Here is a 13,150-nt window from a genome sequence, read left to right as displayed (position 1 = left end):
AAATGAGTAAAAATGACCAGGGGTGTGTTTATTTTACATTTTCTGGAGCTGAATGTTGACATCAAAATCTTATGGATATTGGACAGAAAGCCATAAAAGATAGTATCAGATCGTTGTTGTTTTTTAAAGAAAAGGAAGCTGTTCCCTAATCCTATCACGATTTTTCCAGGTGTGGTCAGAAAATGTTTCAATAAAGCTCAAACATATCTATTTTTTTTAGGTAGTGCTAGAGATACAGAAACCAGAAAAAAACATTTTAGGAAATTATAACTGAAGCAAAAAGAATAACACATGACCTTGCCACATTTTATACTAATGGGTTATGTACAGGGATGGGTTGCTGGGACTTTGCACAAGCTTGGGCGATCCTCTAGCTAGGATTCTGCCCAATTCAGTGAACCCCCAAAGGCCATGCCCACCACACTATGCCGTTCCCACCAGTGGTGGGTTCCGGATCCCATTGTAACTGGTACAATTGCAACGGGACCTGGCGTGCACCACATGAATGCGTGCATCTTGTGATACTTCCGCTAGCCTCCACGACACTCCAGCTGCTCGGCCAAGCATCGGACAGGCTCCGTGCGCTCCATGCGTGAAAGCGCCAAAGAGCTCAAATACAGGTAAGGAGTTCAGGCGGGCGGGTGAGCCCTCTGGAGCACCGTACCAGAACGGTGCCTTGTGCTCTGGGCAGGCACTGGTACACTCGTACTGGGGAGTACCACCTGCAACCCACCACTGCTTCCCACCCCTCCCCTCCCAGGAATCGCCACTCAGCCTGTTCATCATGCCAGGTAAGTGCAGGGCCTGCATGGAGGCTTAGGGAGGGGTAAAATAGGCCTACTAGAAGTTCTGGAAGTCCAGAAATGGGCCTATTACCGGCTTCCGGAGCACCTCTGGAACCCAGGGGTTTTTTTCCCTCACAGAGACTTGAGGAAAGTCTCCGGAGGCTGGGGAAGGTGAAAAACTCCCCCCACCATGGTGCAGAAGGCCAACTAGGCTATGCCCACCATGGCCACGTCCACCCAGCACAGGGCAGCGAACCCATTGCTGCTGTTTTTGAAACCTGGTTATGTATAACATGAGGTATCCAGAATCAGAAAGACAAGTTGAGGGGGGGGGGCAGAGGATGAATGAAAATGTTAGACGCTCGGAGTCAGTTGTGATTGGAATGGCTTAAAAATTACATAGAATAAATAAAAGAAATATTTAAATAAATGCTAACATAATAAAATGAATACCATCATAAACTCTGGAGATTTGAAGTATGTCTCAAGTGTTGCTCTGCTACCATCTACTTCTCTGGTACCTTTTAATGGACTAGTACAGATCTCAAATTTCCCATGTATTGATGACTCCTTTGCTGCTTTGGATTGACTCCCCCTCTCCCAGGGAAAAGGGATATTCTTGTATTGAATTATTAGTTGAATTATTAATTGATATGAAAACTGCATTTTACTGGGCATAAAAAGTCATTTGCAAATGAGATAAAATGTTCTCAGTGTTGCCTGCCTCCAAGCAGAACTAGAGAGAGTCTCTGACAGCTTGATTATTATGCACATTAGTGTAATCTGCTGAGTTTCTAATGCACAGAGAGAAGAATCCGCTTATATCGTATCCATCATTCAACCTCTTCCTTTCTTCTTATTGCCTTCTTTACATCTCTATCAAGGAGACCTCAAGGGGGAAATTTTTCTTTCTAATCCATCCCAAATGTCATCGGTAGCAAATGGCTAATGGTTGCGGTGAATGATGCTTTTCTCTCAATTCCACATAGAAAGAAACTCACTTTCTCTACTTCTATTTTATCACAATCAGGGAAGGGATTTTTTAGCATTATCTTTATTCGTCCTATTCTAGAACCAAGATAATAGGGAGCCTAATATTTATTCTTTGGCTTAACTGTTTTAATTGTCTTTTTGAACATGTGGAAAATTGGTTATGTTTTGAAACCTCTTGTTAAAATATTCATGACTGGGAGAGACATGGGAACAAGGTCAGCCAATGAATAGGCATAGCAACTAAATCAGCCAATGGGAGCTTAAACAGATCTCTGTGTAGATAATTGAAACAGAAGCTTAAGCTTGGACTCTGGGCATGGCTTAACTGAGAATTGAAATTTAAGCAGTCTGCTGCTCTGAGAAGTAAACTAGCAGTTTGCCTGGGTTTGTGTTTGGCTGCAACTCTCCTGACTTGTGTTTACTTTGGAAAAAAAACCTGTTGGTATTGTACATTTATTCATTTATTCTTATGTATATAAAGAAGTTAATGAATCCAACTGAATCAGTTATCTGTGTGTGCTTTCTGAATTTGATGTTTCTGCAACAAACCCTGACACTTCTTTTGTTAATTCCAGAGGTTTTGAAGTTAAATCTCAATACCTGAATAATGTTTGCAGACGGTACATGGAGATCAGCTTTTGGGGGGGCCTCAATTGTTCTCATAAGTCAAGGACTACCAGTATAGGAAAGAGAGGAAATGCGGAAATGGACACCAATCTGTGTTTGAATTCATCTGTAGATCAGAATGCTGTTATAAATTGCATTGTTACATTTTTACCTTTCCCTAAAGCTGAATTTTAGAAAAATTAAATTGAGAATAAATATTCATATTTATTTCTACATATCACAGAACTGATGCCTGGTTTGAAAAAGAATTGATTTGCATATTTATTTATGATTATAAGAAAATAAGTTTATAGAAATTTTTGTAAGAGGTAAAAATCCTCCTGAAAGAGTGAACTGATTTCATGAATGGCCAGTATAGAAAGGCTAATCCAAGAAAGCTTAACTATGATTAAAAAAAAACATGGCAAATCACCTTACCCATTTAATATCTGAATCCAGATGTGCACAGGACATTTTACTTACTCTAATTGGGTTTCATTATAATAATAAGTCAGCAGAAAGACACTGTTTTTCATCCATATCTTAAAATTTTGGATATTTATGAAGGTGAACACAGGGTCACTAAGCCATAAGTAATTGTTTGAACCTTATTCCTGATAACTCTTAAATCTCCCTCCTCAGTAAAAGAATCATATTAATAGTGGAATAAAAAGGAGATTCCAGGGTTTAGGTGACATCTAATTTAATAGCATTTTTGAGCAATTTAGTTTTTTCTATTTATAGTTTACAAGCAACAGAAGAAAATCTTCTGTCTTGGGATGTGCCAATTATTTATAATTAACTGTAACAGCCAGAACAAATAAAACTGAATAATAATGATAGGAACCATGTAACCATATTGTTTACTGCTTTCACCCATTACATTTGTAGGTATTCTTATTTTCTGCTCATTTGTCATTATATGGTTAACCCTCTTAAAAGGACACTTTGTATCTTTCCTGATAAATAACTTTAAAAAAAGATGGTCAAAAATGGCAAAAGCAAAGAATTGGGGTTTTCTATATTCTATATCTATATATCGTTATTTGTCCCAGCTTCTGCCAACCTACCAGTTTGAAAGCATATAAAAAATGCAAGTAGAAAAACAGGAACCACTTTGGTGGGAAGGTAACAGTGTTCCGTGCGTCTTCAGCATTTAGTCCAGTGGTGGGTTTCAAAACTTTTTAGAACTTTTTCTGTAGGTGTGGTCTGTTTTGTAGGAGTGGCTCAGCAGTCATGTGACGGGGTGGGCATGACAAACTTGGAAAATGTGGTTAAACTCTTCAGAAGGATGAGGCCCCGCTGATCCCCTTCGTGTTCCTTATCTTCCGGCCACAGCCCCACGCCGTGGAAAACATAGAAGCGCGCACACCCTACACAATTACAGCACTGGATTACAGCTACAGAAGCTTGGGCAAGTGAGAACAAATTCTTGCCATTATGAAGGCTCCAGGATTAGGGACGGAATCATCACCGTGAGACGGTAAAGCCCCGTCTGCTAGAGGCAGCAGGACCAATTGCTGTGTGTGTGTGCGTGCCTATGTTTTCCACGGTGTGGAGCCTCAGCGAGGCTCCGCGCAGCCGGTGATGACTCCAGAGTCCATCCACTGGGGGTGGGGTTCCTCGTCTTCCCAGATGAGCTCTGGAGTAATTGCCATGGCTCCACGCTGTGGAAAACAGGCGCTCATGCACACCCAGCACAATTGGTACTGCTGCCTCTGGCAGAACGGGCTTTACTATCCAGCGGTGAAGATTCCGTCACTCATCACAGAGCCTTCATAATGGTGGGAACTTGTTTTCATTCACTGGGGCTTCTGCAACTGTAATCTGGGGCTGTATTTGTGCAGGATGTATGCGTGCCTTTGTTTTCCATGGTGTGGGACCACGGTCGGAAGATGAGGAACATGAAGGGGACCAATGGGGCCTTGTACTTCTGAAGAGCACTTGTCCCCGAAGAGGGCAGATGTGGTGGCATCGGTCTTGGGTTGTTCTGCGGAGCCTCCCAAGAAAAAAATGCAACGGGGATGGCTTTTTAACCAGGTGACTGTCAAAGAGAAGACAGCAGTGCATGCCCATGGGCTTGTGCAACAGCCGAATCCTTGTCTCCTGTTCCTTCTTCGGCTGCTGCACAAGCCCACGTGGCATTCACTGCCCTCTTCTCTCTGACAGCCACCTTGTTTCCAATGGAGTGGGTGGGGAATGCATGCATTTTCCCCCTTCTGCATGGATTTCCCACCCCCTATTGGTAATGAAGTGGCTGTTGGCGGGACAATCCTGGTGTGGATAGGCGGGGCAAGTGAGCTGCGACTGGGCAGGTGGGGGAGTGAGCATGGGAGCAGGCCATGGGAGGGAGTGTTCCGGTACGTGGCCTCTGGAAGAACGGGTATGGGAATACATGCTAAATTTGATGAACAGGAACGCGTGTACTGTACCCCCTGAAACCCACTCCTGATTTAGTCATGCTGGCCACATGACCACGGAGATGTCTTTGGATAGCACTGGCTCTTCGGCTTTGAAATGGATATGAGCACCATCCCCTAGAGTTAGGAACGATTGCCATGTATGTGTGAGGGGAACCTTTACCTTTATATTCTATATCTATTAACAGATAAATAGAAACCTATTCTCATATCTTCAATAAACAATGAATGAAACTGGTAAATTCTACCAATAAATCCTATTCTTTAGAAGCAAATGAAGTAATGCAACCACATTTTTGTACATTCATGTCAGAGGTGGTATTCAGCAGGCTCTGACCAGTTCTGGAGAACCAGTAGCATATTGATGTGTTTACCCCCATCCTTCTCCCCGTCTTTCTCTGTGTAAAGCCTATATGAAAAATGTGAAATACAAAATTTAAGGCATAAGTGTTATTAGATATATGCCACGAAATGCAGTTCTCCTCTGCCATTTCACAGCCTATTTGTCTTGTAAAAGACCATTTACATCAAAATTCACCCTTTCCCATGTTAGTATCTTCCAGATATGTTGAAAACCTTCTAAAAATATCTATCAGTATGGCCAAATTAGGATATTCTGGATTGTAAATTCTTACATTAGATGAAAAGCTGCAGTCCATTCAGCTTTGATGAAAAAGTATTTTGGTTTTGTCAGCAATGAAATCCCAATGTAAATAAATTTATTCCAAGGTAAATGCTATGGGAATTATTTATAAGTAAACGCATACACACAAACTTTATGATAATATTTACCTCTACGAATGAAGAAAGGAGGAGAGAGATGGCTGCAAAGTTTCTCTAAATATTTTGTAGTGCGGGATTCTGTGATTCAACATTCCAAAATAGTGACTATAAAACCCACAAAATTATATTTTAAAAAATGAATACAATTTTGCTCTTATCACATATAGCTTTTTTTCATTGCAAAATTTCTTCAAAAGATTCCATGACTAGAGAATGCTACATGCAAATACTTCTAGGAAATGTAGCTAACTTTGGAATTTTTAACATAGATCTTCAGTTGATTGTGCAGGATATTGTTTCATAAAACAAAAAGAATGCCTGGCTAAATTCATGTTGTGGGGTCCTTGCTGCTCTCTGAGCTTGCAGACATTTCTTTGCCAAATTAGGTAACATCATCAGTACTAGTATGGAAGCTGGGGTGTTTACTATAATGTTCCTTGATTGTGGTATTGTTTGCTTCTTGATTATTGGACTAATGTTAATCTAGTTGTTAATCTCTGCTCACCTGGCCATTGATTGTTGGTAAGGAAGTGTTGGTCTTTTTGTTTTTGTTTTATGATGTTCGCTTTTGAATAGTATGTAGTTGTTGTTTATTTCTATTGCGTCTTAATGGTTGGTTTGCCTGAATGCTAGGCCTCGAAGCTTTCTACTCTCTACACTCCCAAGTAGCACTGATGATGCTACCTAGTTTGGCAATGAAAGATCTACAAGAAAAGGCCCAGGGTACCTGCGAGACCACCTACTGCCACCAGTAGCCTCCACCGTCCAGTACGATCCCACAGAGTTGGCCTCCTCAGGGTGCTGTTGGCCAGACAGTGTCGGCTGATGACCCCCAGGGGGAGAGCCTTCTCTGTGGGAGCGCCTTCCCTCTGGAATGAGCTGCCCCCGGAGCTTTGCATAATCCCTGACCTCCAGTCCTTCCGACACGCCCTAAAAAGTTGGCTTTTCCAGCAAGCCGGCCCGGCCTGTTAATTTTATCTCATTTTTTAAATGTATTGTCCTATAAATTGGGTTTGTTTTTTGGATATGTATTTAATTTCTTTTTAACTTTCGGGAAGTGTGTTTTTTAATGTTGTACGCCGCCCTGAGTCCTTTGGGAGAAGGGTGACATATAAATCCAATAAAACAAACAAACAAACAAAACAAGAAAACAATCAAGCTCTGAGAGCAATAAAGACCCCCAGTTCAACCATGAGCTATAAATATTTTCTTCTTACAGTAAATTCACGCTCTTAACTGATCCTACTTTGTCTGAATTTCTAAATAAATATTTCCCTTTCCCTTTTATTCTATTTTTCATTGCATTCCATTCTGCATTGATGGATAGTGAAAGAAGAATATAATTGTGGCCAAGCACTACAGAAATTAATTGACGAAATAAGAAATGATCCATGCTAATCCAATGATTCTCCTCTCTAAAAATGTGAAAATGATTAATTTGCCACAATTAGAGTAGAACATTTAAAAAGAACCACTTGTACACAGCTTAGTTGACTATCATATGAATGCTATGGTGGTATCCTTTTTGAACGATTACTGTGAATGTTTCTTTCAGATCTGAAATAATCCTTTCTAATGTGCCTTTGAAAATATTCTTTGTAAATTGTAACATGGGTAGAAAGCATACAGTCATCTACAATTATCATTTATCTGATTAAAGGATAAAATTTCATTCACCTTCATTTTGCACTGATCAATAGTTCCTACCTCTCCAAACGAGCATTGCAAATAAAATAATATCAACAACATTTATCTGCACATAACATAATCAAATATTATGGAAGAGTGAATGTTAACCTTCTTGGGACACGAAGCTTACATTGTACTTATTTAAAAAGAAATACTCGACATTGCTACAAGCAGTACTACAACACTGCTCCTATGGTTATAATGTGGAACCAATGCAATAGCTTAGATTAATAGTATACTGCCATTAACATAACTGACAGAATAAGAGTTTCATGATTAGGGCAATAGTATGGCAGATATCTGTGAGCTATTGCTAGAACAGTAATACTCCTGAGAGTCTCTTTCTTTCTCACTACTGCTAGAAAGCAGGAAATGTCATAATTTTTATGCATATTCTTTTGATCCTATCACTTTATTTTAGCCAAACTTGTTTATCCTTCCAGACAGTAATGTGCTATAGAGATTTGAAGTAGGCTTCCAAAATATTTTCTGAAAGCATCCATGCATGCAGTAGACATGTGCATCAATACTTTTCAGAGCTTCCTGAGAGGCTTTCTAGGATCCTGCTGTCACCAGCAATTCCAAATGGTCTGGAGGGTGTTAACATCAGGGGGTCTTAGGAGCTTTCTGAATTCAGAAAATCTGAACTACAGTTCATAAATCTGTTGTGTAATGAAGAAGGACACACAGCAGATCTTTCTAGATCACATTTAGATTCTGTCCAAAACTTAGTTTTTGAGCAAGCTCATGGTGATGACTACTGAAAACATATGTTGGTCTCCTTAGGGGAGGTCAATTCATATTACATGGATATTACACATATGGCTTGTCATCTCCTTGCCTGATTTCCTAGGCTTGTTTTTCTACATGTCTTAATTAGCCCAACATCTGTTGAAAGAAGACACACTCTGCCAACCATATTCCTTCAAGCAAAATTCCCGAGTTGTCTTGCTGGCAGCTTTTGCCTTCAGAGTGTAAAAAGGCACACGCAGGTCAGCTATCCTTGACATCATAATTAATCAATAGGGAAGACTTACGGTAGTTGGGAAAATATCAAGGACATTAGGGAAAAGTAACCATGTAATACTGTTAGCTCTTTATACATATTGGAATCCTAGGCTCAAGAAAGTAGATTTGAATGAACTCTGAACAATGATAAATATGAAAAGCTAATAGGAAGAGGAGCTCCACATGTGTAGGATTTCCCAAGAAGATGCTACAAGCACATTGGTACAAAGCTACAAAAACCAATGAACAGAAAAAAATGAGTTTATCAAAAGAAGTCAATGGCACTATATAAAAAGTTTAATAAGGATAACAAAAGAAAAATGAAATATACAGGAAATAAAAAAGAATTATGTCATCAAAGCATAATTAAGAAAAGCAGCCCATAACAGTAGACCATGTATACCAAGTATGTAAAAATGCAAATAAGCGGAGACTAGTGAAATCTCTTTCTCTGTGTAAATTTTCAGCACTTTTCAGTCAATCTTGACTCTTGGCAATGCCACAAACCAGATCATGAAGTTATCCTGAAGTGGTTTGCTTTTGCCTTCTTTATAGGGATGACAGAGAGTGACTACCCAAAGTTACCCAGCTGGCTTTGTGCCTAAGGCAAGACTTGAAAGTTATGTCTTTAACCACAGGCTTGTTCTTCCTTGATCTCTGGGTAGACAGAAAGCTGAAGGACTGTGGGGACCCCAGCAAGAAGCAGACCATGAATTACCTAAGAGAGGGTGTGGGATAACCTTGAGAAGCCCAGGGCAGGAGATCATGGGTCTGTTCTTCACTTAACAACCCTTGCATTTCTTTTAACAGTTGCACCAAGGAGAACAGGGGTGGGGTCATTAAGCGAGGGCAACTATGATAACATGCAACCGTAATGGGCAAGCTCCATTATTGTTGTATCTTGAGGACTACCCATCGTGACTGTGGAAGGGGGGAGTTTAGATCAAAGCTGCTTTGGTCAGCAGGACAAAGGATGACTTCAAATGTAGCATATTCAGCAAACACTATCAAATTAATTGGTTATGCTTATTTTGGCAAAAGATCCCAAAAGATTTCAGCAAAAAGGAGAGGTGCATTTGAATGACACATTTTAGAATATTGCAAATATTGCAGAAAAGAAATATCTCATTCACTTTTAGCTTCTACAATAATATAAGCAATCAATGTGAAATTGGAACTCTTTATTGAAAATCAAATCCGCTGGTATGAAGGAAAAAAACTGTCGAGCAGTTAATTTGGAGAGAAGAAAGTCACATTTTGTATCACATAGTGTTTTTACAGAGTTGCCAAATTGCAGATTATATAGTTAGATGTATTTCTTATTCTTTAAGAAATATTGTAGTATGCGGAGAGCTAGTAAAACTTTCTAAGGCATAGGAAACAGTTTTTATAAGCTATCTTGAATGCTAATATAAGCATAAAAGTAGGATATAATAATAAATTTTATTTATTATTTAAATTTATTAATGCTGTACAACTCCACTGGACTCTAGGCAGCATACTCCAGGTGGCACACAAAACCAAAAATAAATAGGATATATAGAATTGCAACAAGCTAGCTTCAAGATCCTTTCTTGCTAATTGTGGGAAGAAATAATGGTATGAAAAATTGACAAAAACAATTTTTAAAGAGAGCCTAGAAGCCTCCATAGTAGTCAGCATTCACTACTATCTGCTGGAATCTGTCACTTTTGACATAATGCAAGATTGGCTTCTTTGTGCATCTATAATACACTATGTTATGTAGCAAAATAGAAAAAAAGGTGGAGCTTGCATTATGATCCTGGGACATTGCTGAGTTAGCTGCCTTCTCCTCCCTACACACACACACACACACACACACACACACACACACACACACACACACACACATACAGACACACACAGACACCAATGGATGCTTTTGGCAGCTTTTCTTCCTTAGGCTTTCCATGCCCGCTTCATAGTTGCAGAGATAGATGTAATGGGGATGCTATTCTGAAAAGACAGGTTAGGGATCAATGTTTTTGCAGCTTGGGGCTACTAAAGAGAGCACTTCTAACACTTGTTTCATTCTGATTGATGACAGACTAGATGCAGGGGAAACATAGATGGGCTTCAAACAGTATGGAAGTATTGACTGCTGCTAGTCGTGATGCCAATATATTATCTTTAGTATTAGGTGCCGTAGAGGATAGCATATTACTCCTGGTGCTGTTTTCTATCGGCATCGCTGTCCATAATGAAAAAGGAAACACTGGATTAGCTGGATATTTTCAGCATTCTTAAAGTGAACATGAATTAAAAAGACAGTTAGACATTTTTATATTGAAAAGTGGAATGAAATACAGACAATATTAATAATGTAGTACTGACTGTATGTTACAATAGAAAACCTTTACTTAACTATCCCTTTTCAAAAACTTTTCAGTTCTATTAAATATTTGTCTTCTTTGTGTTCTTTGTCTTTCTTTCTCTTTTTGTGTTATCTAACTCATTTTGCACTTACATAAAGACATGTTTCTTTTTTTAATGATTGTTTTTGTAATATGCTCCTATGTATGTTTTGGATTTATTTTTTCTCTTCTTTGGTTATCCTAATGCATGGAATATTAGTATAGTAATATCTAATTCTTTATCAGCACTATCATTTTTTCCTAACAAAATTATTACAATCTTTGATTATAAGGGTGATAAAACGCCACAAGAGATGCCTAGAAAGCAGGTGGAGGTCCTCACGCTCCGAATCTGACCGAACACAGGTAAGAGCCTATTTACGGACCTACCTTGTGGCACTGAGAGCGGCCAAACGCAGACACTGTGCCGCTCTTATTGTGTCCGCAGATAACCGCCCTGCCACCCTGCAGATAACCGCCCTGCCACCCTGTTTCGGGTGACCCGCTCCCTCCTATCACAGAGGCTGCGGGAAGCCCCTTTGCAGGGTAGAGCAGAGGAGTTTGGGAAATATCTGCAGGACAAAATCACTCAGATCTGGAGTGGATGGGCCCCCTTCAGTGGAACAGGGGAGACGTCAGAGGCAAGTCTTGAGGCACCACGCTGGGAGGAGTTTGACTCTGTTGCCCCCGAGGATTTGGACAGGTTACGTGGGCGACTGCGAGCCACTACATGTTTATTGGACCCGTGTCCCTCCTGGCTTGTACTGGCATCCTGGGAGGTTACACGAGACTGGCTCCTGGATATTGTGAACGCTTCCTTGGAGGAGGGGTCCTTACCGGCCGCCTTGAAAGAGGCGGTGGTGAGGCCCCTACTCAAGAAGCCTTCCCTGGACCCGGTGGAGCTAGCAAATTATTGTACCGTCTCCAACCTTCCCTTTTTAGCGAAGGTTGTAGAGAGTGTGGTGGCACAACAGTTCCCACGTCACCTGGAAGAAACCGACTATCTAGACCCGTGCCAGTCCGGCTTCCGACCCGGTCACAGCACGGAGACGGCCTTGGTCGCATTGGTGGATGATCTCTGGAGGGCCAGAGATAGGGGCTGTTCCTCTATCCTGGTCCTATTAGACCTATCAGCGGCCTTCGATACCATCGACCATGGTATCTTATTGCGCCGACTGGAGGGGATGGGAGTAGGGGGCACCGTTCTGCGGTGGTTCTGCTCCTACCTCTCCGACCAGATGCAATGTGTGTTGGCAGGGGAGCAGAGGTCGACCCTGAGGCCGCTCACTTGTGGGGTGCCGCAGGGGTCGGTCCTTTCGCCCCTCCTGTTCAACACATACGTGAAGCCGCTGGGTGAGATCATCCGTGGTTTTGGGGTCGGATACCATCTGTACGCTGATGACACACAGCTGTACATTTCCACCCCAAACCACCCCAACGAGGCCATTGAAATGATGTCCCGGTGTTTGGAAACCGTTCAGGTCTGGATGGGGGACAATAGACTCAGACTCAACCCTTCCAAGATGGAGTGGCTGTGGCTACCGGTGCCCCAGTTCAAACAGTGGACCCCATCGCTGGCCATAGGGGGCGAACAACTGCCCCCTGTGGAGCGAGCGTGCAATTTGGGCGTCCTCCTTGATGCCCGGCTGTCGATGGACGACCATGTGGCAGCCGTGGCAAGGGGGGCGTTCCACCAGGTTCGCCTGGTGCGCCAATTGCGCCCCCTATTGGACCGGGACGCCTTACGCACAGTCACTCATGCGCTGGTGACGTCTCGTCTAGACTACTGCAACGCTCTCTACATGGGGCTCCACTTGAGATGCACCCGAAGACTACAGCTAGTTCAGAATGCAGCCGTGCGGGCTATCATGGGGAGGACCAGATACTCCCATATAACACCACTCCTGCGCGAGCTGCACTGGCTGCCTGTGGTTTTTCGGGTGCGTTTCAAGGTGTTGGTTACCATCTTCAAAGCGCTTCATGGCACGGGACCTAGTTACCTGCGGGATCGCATCTCACCTCATACATCCCTGCGACCAATTCGCTCCCACAGGGAGGGACTCCTCCGGGTGCCATCCACTAAGCAGTGTCAACGGGCGGCGCCCAGGAGTAGAGCCTTCTCTGTGATGGGCCCAACCCTCTGGAATGACCTCCCCCCTGATATCAGAACTACTACCGACCTCCGCTCCTTCCGACAGAAACTTAAGACCCACCTGTTCCAATTAGCTGGCCTAGCTGATTTATAGTCCCACTTTCAACCTCCTGGCAAACATCTTATTTTGGGGTATTTTTAAGGGTAATTTTAACTTTTATTCGTATTTTAATTCCATTACTGTACAGTGTATATCCTACCTCCTCCGTCTATCTATGTATATCTATATTTTTGTATCCACATTGTTTTAATATGACTGTACACCGCCCCGAGTCCTGTCAAGGAAAGGGCGCGGTCTATAAATTAAAGTATTATTATTATTATTATTATTATTATTAT

Source organism: Natrix helvetica (genome assembly GCF_964273705.1).
Source record: "Natrix helvetica genome assembly, chromosome: 4".
Classification (NCBI taxonomy): Eukaryota; Metazoa; Chordata; class Lepidosauria; order Squamata; family Natricidae; genus Natrix; species Natrix helvetica.
The sequence above is the reverse complement of the archived record's forward strand: the minus strand, read 5'-3'. Positions refer to the sequence as shown.